The 9,701-nt window shown below is 42.4% G+C and overlaps 1 non-coding gene across 1 annotated transcript; it reads right to left on the bottom strand.

Moving 5' to 3' along the window:
- Positions 1 to 722: 722 nt before the first annotated feature.
- On the bottom strand, positions 723 to 797 carry TRNAF-GAA (transfer RNA phenylalanine (anticodon GAA)). The gene has a single exon. It is a non-coding gene; the product is annotated as a tRNA-Phe (tRNA).
- Between the last annotated feature and the right edge of the window lie 8,904 nt (positions 798 to 9,701).

Raw genomic sequence — 9,701 nt, 5'->3', positions numbered from 1 at the left:
TTTCCATTTGTAAGGAACCTCTTTTTCTTTCATTATCCCTTGGTCTTGCTCAAAATGTACAAGCTCCAACCCGCCATAATTCTCTCTTAAACCTAGTTTTTCTCAGCTCGCAGCTGGTCCAAACTGGTTTTGAGTGCGATGTCATCAGTGGCATTTCTGACCACAAAGCCGTACGCTTGTGCTTCCCTATTCATAGATTAAACTGCAGTCTAATAATGTAAAAATTTTGACATCATTCATGCTGATGACACATCTAGAACAGACAGTTTAGCTTCTAATTTTGATTCCTTCCAAGCGCTTCATCTACATCATAACGCTGACACATTAGTCGATGCATTTGAGCGCTTCGTAAAACCACGTATTGATAATTTTGTTCCCCTCAGGACTAAAAAGAGAAATCCTAAAATTCCATGGATGAATCACGGCATACTGCAAATATCACATCGTGTTCGTCGTCTGAGCCGAATGAAAAACGCACGTAATCCTGACAGTAGCATTAGATTTAACACTTCTAGGGAAGAACTACGTATCAGAATTAAAACTAAAATCTTTTATTTTCATGTTGAACTACCAGGGTTATTGACGCAGTAGTTCTGCGGAAACCCGCAAGGTGGAGAGAAGTAATAAAGGGAAAATCAGGCATCCACCAGCTCGTAGCAATTGCTACAAAGGAAACCCATACGGGTTCCTCGAAAGAAAAGCTTCAGAGTTAAAGAAAAATTCGTCCTGGTCCGGGACTCGAACCCGGGACCACCGCCTTTTCAGGGCAGCCACTCTACCATATGAGCTAACCAGGCAGCTAGCAGATGGCAGACGGGTGGATGTGTGATTTTCCTTTTATTAATTACTTCTGACCACCTTGCGGGTTTTCCCAGAACTACTGCGTCAATCATTTGACTTTGCTTCGTGTCGTCGACGAATTCGACTTCGCCCTGGGCTTTGGTGATTCGTGGGCCCAGTAACTTAGATACAGGAAGCAAAGTCATAGACAGGACAAATATTTATCCACGACAGACGGCGACAATTGCACTTACGATGAGTCAGCAAGACACTGAACTATCTTTATACGGTCCACGCAGTCCACGACTCGGGCGAGTTGCCACAGCGTGCGTCTCCCTGACGATACGATGAGACTGAGTATCTTCGTAAGGTCACCCACAGTAATCGACAATGTCGGAGGCGTCGGCGCTTGTAGACTTGAAGCGCCGTTTGTACGACTTGGTCGTACAAACGGCCAGCAAACAGGCAGATGATGAACTGCTCGCGCGACAGCACGGTAGGCTCACGCAGTGGCGACGGAACTGTGAACGTCGTGTTAATTTATCTGCTTCTGTACAGGCTCACGTGCATTCATTCACCGGTGACACCCAAGCGGCCCAAGCCTGGACGCAAGATTGGCGTGGAACAAGCTGCGCCTGCGTGCTGTCGGGCGCCTGCGTGCTACTACTGCCTCATACCACGTGACGAGCTAGTCTACAAGAGGATCATTTCCGTCAGCGGCTGCTTCACTTGGCAGTGGCGACGGAACTGTGAACGTCGTGTTAATTTATCTGCTTCTGTACAGGTCAGTGTTTAGGCGAATTGCATTTCTTCTAGCGAATTTTTCTGTTCAGTGTTCCGCCGCTGCTGCCAAGTTGTCAGTGCTATTCTGTGTGTTGCCGCATCTGTTTGTCATTTCCATACCTCGGTTTCAAAAGTCAGTAACTGATTTGTTATGGCAAAAATCAAAGAGCAAGTAAAGATGGAATGCCTGAAATTTAAGGAAGAAATACAGCAGGAACTTAAAATGTTCCGCGAGACTGTAGAAAGAGATTTCAGAAATGATATACGAGAATTGAAAACAGAGCAAAGAAACATGACGAAAAGTATCGACTATGCTGATGACACAATCGCGGACTTAAAGAAAAAACTGGACGAAGCTGTCGCCAAAAACGTCCAGCTCGAAACTGTAAATGCCACTCTGCGCCAAGAAAACGCGGCCCTAAAAAACTCTTTGAATGATCTAGAGCATCGAGTAACTAGCAGTGAGCAGTACTCTAGGAATGTGAATTTGGAGCTACAGGGTGTCATTAAGAAGGAAAACGAATGTGTCGATGACCTGCTGTGCAAACTTGGTGCAGCCATCGGCGAGCCGATTGCTAGAGGGGACATGGAAGCATGTCACCGCGTACCAAGTAGAATAGAGAACAAAAGCCACATTGTTGTTCAGTTCAAGTCTCGTGTACAGCGCGATAATGTACTGAGAAAAGCCAAAAAGGCCCGCCTCACTAATGCAGACTTGGGCATAAGCAGCTCAACACCTATTTCGCCGCCTGTGTACGTCAATGAGCATCTTTGCCCGAAGCTGAAAAGGCTGCTGTCACTTGCGGTGAAAAAGAAATATGAAATGAAATGGAAATCAGTCTGGTCCTTTAACGGAAAGATATATGCTAGACAGTCCGACGCAACACCCGTTGTGCACATACCAAGCGAGCGCGACATCGATAAGATTTTTGTAAGGCAGGGCGGTTGTTGAGCTAGAGTAACGTGCTTGCCTGTATTTATAGTAACTTTTTTTTTCTTCTTGATATGGATTATCTGGAGCTTGCCCTTCCCCAGTGCGTTAGGTCACGTCACCAAACAAGTGACTCAGTTCTACATATTATTACAAGATCGCTTAACCACAAGAAGGATGATGTCGCAATTCTTCTGGAACAATTTCAGTTAACCTTTAGCGCTATCATGTTGACGGAAACTTGGGGAAGAAATGATGATCAGGCATTCAGTTTGGACGGTTACAATTTATTTTCCCTAAATCGTCCAAACAAACGAGGTGGGGGTGTGGCTCTGCTCATTACAACAAAAAAGAATTGCCATATTGTCCCTCAATTTACTGTAGTAACTGATGACTATGAAATACTAACAATTCATTGTAAGCTTGAGCTGTTTTCTGTACTGTATCGACCCCCAGGTGGAAGTATTGCCAATTTCTTGCAGTTCTATGACACTTTTTTGGAATACGTTTGCAATAACAGCTTACACCTGGTTTCTGCAGGAGATTTCAATATTAATATGATGGAAGAAACCAATGTCACCCGCGAACTAAACACTCTGTTAAATTCCACTGGATTTACTAACTTAATTACGACGCCCACTCGTATTACTTGCTCCACCGCATCGGCTTTAGATCTTATTGTGACAAATATTGAACTGTTGTCTACAGCGCAGGTACTATTATATCTGATATTAGTGACCACTGTCCTGTCTTTCTAAATTACGATAACGAACCACTAAATAAAAATTTACGACAGGAGCAGCTGATTATTCAACAAATAACAGCTGAGAGTATTGAATTATTCAAAAACGACATAATGAATCAAAGCTGGTCCACTGTAAAGGAGAAGAAAACTGCAAATGACGCTTATGATGATTTCAATAAAATTTTTAGTCGTATTTACGCGAAACATTTTCCTTTCAAAACTTTCAAACCTGTAAAAAAGTCTAAAATACCTTGGGTCACCCGTGAGCATCTGAAAATGATAAAAAGTAAAAATATCTGTTATCATTCATTTTTGCGCACACGCTCTATGGAAGTGTTGCAAGAATTTAAGAAACTTCGAAATCGACTAAATGCAGAACTTAGACGTGCTAAAGAAGCCTGTTATCGTCGTATTTTTGAAAATGCTAGTCGACAACGATGCAACGCCACTTGGAAGCTCATCAATAGTATACTTGGGCGTGCAAATAAACATGCTCTGCCTGAATCCTTAACACTTGGCGGTCGTGATTTAACTGGCACATCACTCGCAAATCACTTCAACAACCACTTCCTAAACGCAGTAACTCCATGTAATGAACATATGCAATTGGCTACAGGACGCGGTAATGTGAAGCAGAGCATCTTTCTTGATCCAACAGATAAAAATGAAGTGTGTCGGACTTTTATGTGCTTAAATAATACTAAATCACTCGATGCCGATAACTTGCAGATCTCTCCTATAAAACACGTTATACATTTCATCAAAGAAGTTCTTGCACATATCTTTAACCTAATTATCGAATCTGGAGTTTTTCCAGAAGCTATGAAAAGAGCCAGAGTATCAGTCATTTTTAAGGGAGGCGATCGTAACATAGAAAGTAATTACAGACCTATTTCTGTCCTTCCTGTCTTCTCTAAGTGCCTAGAAAAAATTATCTTTGTTCGAATTACGCGGTTCTTCAATAAATTTAATGTCCTAACAGACGCACCGTTTGGCTTTCGAAGCGGCAGGTCTACTGAAACTGCACTGCTGACACTGAAAGAAGCTATAGTTCATCGCATTGAAAAAAACGAATTCACTCTCGGTATTTTTTTAGATTTCAGCAAGGCTTTTGATTCCCTCGACCACAGCATTCTTTTGCACAAACTAGAATTAAATGGCATTCGTGGTAGTTGCTTATCTTTACTAGAATCTTATCTTCAAAACAGATTCCAGAGTGTACACATTAATAAATGTAGCTCGTCATTCTTACCTATCACTTGCGGTGTACCGCAAGGGAGTATTCTGGGCCCCCTGATGTTCAATGTTTATATCAACGATATCGTGAACACGGACACAACAGTTAAGTACGTAATATACGCAGATGATTCAACGATACTTATCTCTGACATTAACCTGCCTCATCTGATATCCAGAGCTAACGACGTACTTTCGGAGATTTCCTCGTGGTCAAAAATCAATAGACTAAAGATTATTCCAAATAAAACTAAAGCTGTAATATTTCATGCTAAAAATAAAATAGTGCCTACTCACCAGCCGTTAATTCTTGATTCACAGCAAATAGATATTGTTGATACGCATAAAATACTTGGGGTTTACTTTTCATCGAACTTAAGTTGGGATGCTCACGTTAATTACCTTTGTAGGAAAATCTCATCTGTAACAGGAGTCGTGTCTCGCTGCCGTAGTCTGCTGCCACTCAAGGCCAAACTTCAAATATATCACGCATTATTTAACTCACATCTAAATTATAGTACGTTGATTTGGGGCACAACAACAAAAAGAAACATAAATAACATACTTGTTCTACAAAAAAGGATAATTCGCTACGTTGGGAACATTGAACATCTGGGAACCACATGCAAATCATTTGAAAGGTTCAGTATAGTTCGGGTTGACAATATTTACTCATACCGCTTGTTGAACACACTCTACTTTTCAAACAGAGAACTCTCGGACTTTATTACAGCCTTATCATGTCTAGAGCGTCGTGTTATTACAGTACCTACAAGAAACACCCAAATATGGTCTATACCGCGATTTCGTACAACTTATAAATATCAAACTTTGGCATACAACGTCCCAACAACACTACACACGTATGAAAACACGACCAGTTGCAGTAAAAAACAGTTACGTTCTTTCTTTTGTTCTATTGTTTGCTAGTAAAAGACTCAGTATCTACAAATATCTGCTATATACAATATTGCTTGCAAATCGGTTATTAAAAACATTAATTTTTTTTGTTGCATTTTTAGTGTGTTTGTGTGAGCGTAAACATGCGGTACTATGTGTCGAAATTTGCATATGCATTTTCATGTGCATCGTATTTCAAGTGTATTTGTGTGATTTATGAATGTTATATTACGCCATGTATTCTGCATCTTTTCATTTTTGCCTTTGTAACAGTGTATCTTAGTCCTTTTCCTCCGCACCTTGTATAGCCGCTGCCATGTAACGCTTACCTGGGCCCCGTCAAGCCGTTTTTACGGCTTTTAGCCCAGCGGACCTTCCAGCGTATTGTCTGGTAAATAAACATGAATTTGAATTTGAACTGTGGCCACGACCCCAGCAAGCGGTTGTGCCGGACCCTTTTCACGTGGGTCGCGCGAACTTGTCGCTCTCGACCAAGGCCGTCAGGTACCGCCGGGCTCGAACGCTCGTTCACCGCAGTAGCAGCACCGGCCCGTTCAGCTTGGTCTGCATCACAGCGCTGGCCGGAACACAGGTTCACCATGGGACACGCCAGTCTCGTCCCGGCTGGTCTGGTAGCACCGGTTCGGTCCGTGTCGTGCCTCAAGTTGCACCCGTACACGCCCTGGCTAGCCTGGTAGCACAAGCTCAGCCGTTTTCGTTCCGGAAACCTCGAGCTCCCAGGCACATTCGTCTAGAGCGGGTGCCTTCACTTCGTCGTGGCTTCCGCTGGCTTCTTCCAGGTTGCCATGCTAGTTTCTTTCTACAATGGCATCCTAAACCTGATTCTCAAATTAGACACAAAGACGTGCACTGGTCCTGACAATATTCCGAACAGCTTTCTAGTAAGACACTCTGTGGTGTTCCCTTTATTTGGCGGTCATCTTTCACAAATCCCTGACTTCAGACATCGTCCTCCAGTCTTGGAAGCTAGCCAAGGCCCTGCCTCTGCATAAATCTGGTGATAAACATCTTATTAAATATAAACCTATATCGCTTGCCTCCAATTCCGGAATGGTACTAGAACTTACATACACAAGCATGCAACATAATACCTTGAATCGACTAAAATTCTCTCTAAAGTACAACTTGGATTTCGTAGTGGTTTAAGGACAACAAAACTGGTGGAATTTTCACATGACATCACTAGAAATCTTGATATTGGCAATCGAATCGATGCGTTATTTGTAGACTTCTTCAAAGCTTTCGACATGGTCATACACAAGAAGCTTTTAAGTAACTAAACGTATATCTTTTTATAATCCTGGACTGATCGACTGGATAGCTAGCTTTCTTAACTATCGCTCTCAATTCGTTTCATTTAATTCCATTTCGTCCTCAACGGTAAATGTAACATCAGGTGTTCCACAAGGCTCTGTTCTGGGGCCTTTGTTATTTTCAGTATCTATAAATGACCTTCCCAACAATATTAAGTCAAAAGTCCGTCTTTATGCCGACGACTGCGTTTTATACCAATTGATTTGCTCTCCTAGTGATCACGCCTTATTTTAAGATTCCTTCAACAGATTTCGCGCCTGGTGTATGGAATGACAGATGCGCATTAACTTTCAAAAATCGTAGTAGTGTCATTTACAAACAGCCATTTTCCTTCGCAGCATGTGTACGCTTTCAATTACACAATAGTTCCCCGGGCACATGTGTACAAACACCTTGGAGTTATCTTCATGCACAACATTCAGTGGTCCGAGCATATTGGTCACATTACCTCTATACCACTAACAAAATTAGGTTACTTGAGACGAACATTATCTAAATCGCCAAAACGCACTAAATTACTAATGTGTAAAACACTCATTCGTCCTGTACTAGAGTAGGCTTCATGTGCCTGGAACGCGTATAGAGTGTGTGACATTAACACAGTTGAGCCGGTACAAAGGAAGGCTGTTCGCTTGATTTGTCATCGTTACCATCGTGATTTTTCACCCTCATCCGCAATCACTTCCTTCAATTTATCTCTTCTATGCACCAGGTGGCATAAAAATTCCATGAAGCTATTACATTCAATATACACTCAATGTTTTCGACTATCTGCTGATGATTACATCGCTTATGCCAATGCTCTTCCAACCAGATGTTCTCACACCCTCAACCTAAAGCCTTTCTTTGCGAGCACTAACATGTGGAAACACAGTTATTTCCCGAGATTTGTCGGCTACTGGAGCGAGTTACCCAGTTCTGTTCGCGAATTGGCACTGTCTGATTTTGTACAAGCACCAGTGTGATAAGATTGCCGTCCATTTGTCATCTATTGTGTTCAACTGCCTTTCTTTCTGTTTCTTGCGTTCGTTGTACTCCATTCCTGCATTAGCCCTGAATAGGGCTGCCATATTTGAATATAAATAAATAGGTAACAGTGACACGACGGTTTGTTATACGATTCTATTATACACACACACGAGCAAGTAACGACAAGATAAAAGCAATCAGACAATACCATAACATATTTGCAGTTACAAAGCAATTACACAGCATGCGTATTTCAGTGTACAATTAGAGATGCGAGCAGCTGCAACGCAGTTACAGAAGCCGGTCAAATAAGCTTTTGTTGCTAAAGGCTACAACATGAACATGTTTTATGGTCTAGCTCGTTTCGTGCAGTTGCCAGTACGTATTGAAGTCCTTCTTTCTCATTATGGGCGTGCGAGAAGGGAACGTAGTATGGCGGTTGATACCTGAAAGGATCAACCTCCTATGCGACTACCTATGTATTGATGGTCGTCATGTGTGAATATGTAGCCGTGATACTCAGTTTCCGAAGGTAATGCTTTAGGTTATCATGCTTCCTCTGTCAGCACACGGATGCAAAAGTGACACGCGAATCCATCGTGTTTATTTCAGCCTATATGTTGCCTTATTTGAAATTCTTTTTTTATATTTATTTAGCCATTCGGCAATGTAATTACCTGTATTTCAAGAAAAGTTTTGGGGCTACCTCGCTGCGTCATGCAGAGTATAGTGACACGTGTACTTGTTTATCTTTCTCTGGTGACCGCTTTTCACCGGCTAGCAAATGGTAAACGTTATCGCTCGGCGCGAGATGCGCCTGCAAGTATCGGAAGTTTCTCGAATGTTATCTATGGTTCTATCCCCTTGTCTGATTCATCGAACCTTCTGTAATCTGATTGTATGTGCGATGGTAATTGAGTAGTGTTTTCTGAAAGGCAAGAGGGCACCAGCGATTACGCTGCAACCTTTGACGTCTCATGAATAAAAGTCGACACGTCTGACCCACAGACGAGCTTTTCCACGATCGCCGTTGGTACCCGCCGCTATCATTATGTTTTGAATGTTACTTGCTTTTAGGGACACGCCAAATACATAGTTATTTTTGTCATTCAAAATTTTCCTACTATGTTCTTGACTGTCACCAGAACGTGACATCTGGTGGAGGTGCTGCGTCTGAAGATGTGCGTCTGGTACGTAAACGCAAAAGGAATTCCACTAGCTGCGACGTTGTAGTTACGATAAAGAGTTACGACATACACTCAGCGTTATAGTCACGACGTTGTAGTTACGACATACACTCAGTGGCAGTGGCACGAACGAGACCTTCTTCAAGCAGCTAACAATAATCTGTTATTACGCAGAAACTTCGGAAACCTTTGGAAATAGCCACCACCACACTGCAGCGCCCTCAAGTCAACATTGGCCCTCAAGTCAACACGGATCATACGTCACGGACAAGAAGCTACAAAAGGTTCTGCTACCAACTAAGAATCTACATACACTCAGCGGCAGTGGCACGAACGAGACCTTCTTCAAGGAGCTAACAATAATCCGTTACTTCGCCAGGTTGGTTTTTTCACCTTTCCACACTCATTTTATATTTATATTACATGCCATTGCTGCTGAGTGATTCCAGTGATGCCAATACTGATTTACTTTGATCACACAAGAAAAAGAGCGTGTGCCTGTTCTTAAATCTGTACTGCTGCTTCAGTGCCACATGCTTTTCCTTCCCGTGGGAATGGCTGGTTCTGCTTCCGATATATGTCTGGTTTGCAGGCAGTCGCTTCTAACACATAAATCTTCCCTTGTCTGTTCAAAGTGCGGGAATGGTTACCATTTGGGAGCCTGTTGTGGTACGAACAAGACTGCCTACAAAGCAATGGCAGACACTGCTAAAGAAAAGCTGCAGGTGTCAAGCATGTGTAATTTCAGCTGCTCGAAGCCCCCCAAAAGTGACAAAGAAGGTGCAGAAAGTGCAGAAAGTGCAGTCGTTCACTGAAAACACGCTAATTGAAATCA

Source organism: Dermacentor andersoni, chromosome 3 (genome assembly GCF_023375885.2).
Source record: "Dermacentor andersoni chromosome 3, qqDerAnde1_hic_scaffold, whole genome shotgun sequence".
NCBI classification, from domain to species: Eukaryota; Metazoa; Arthropoda; class Arachnida; order Ixodida; family Ixodidae; genus Dermacentor; species Dermacentor andersoni.
This window is presented reverse-complemented; position numbering and strand designations above follow the sequence as displayed.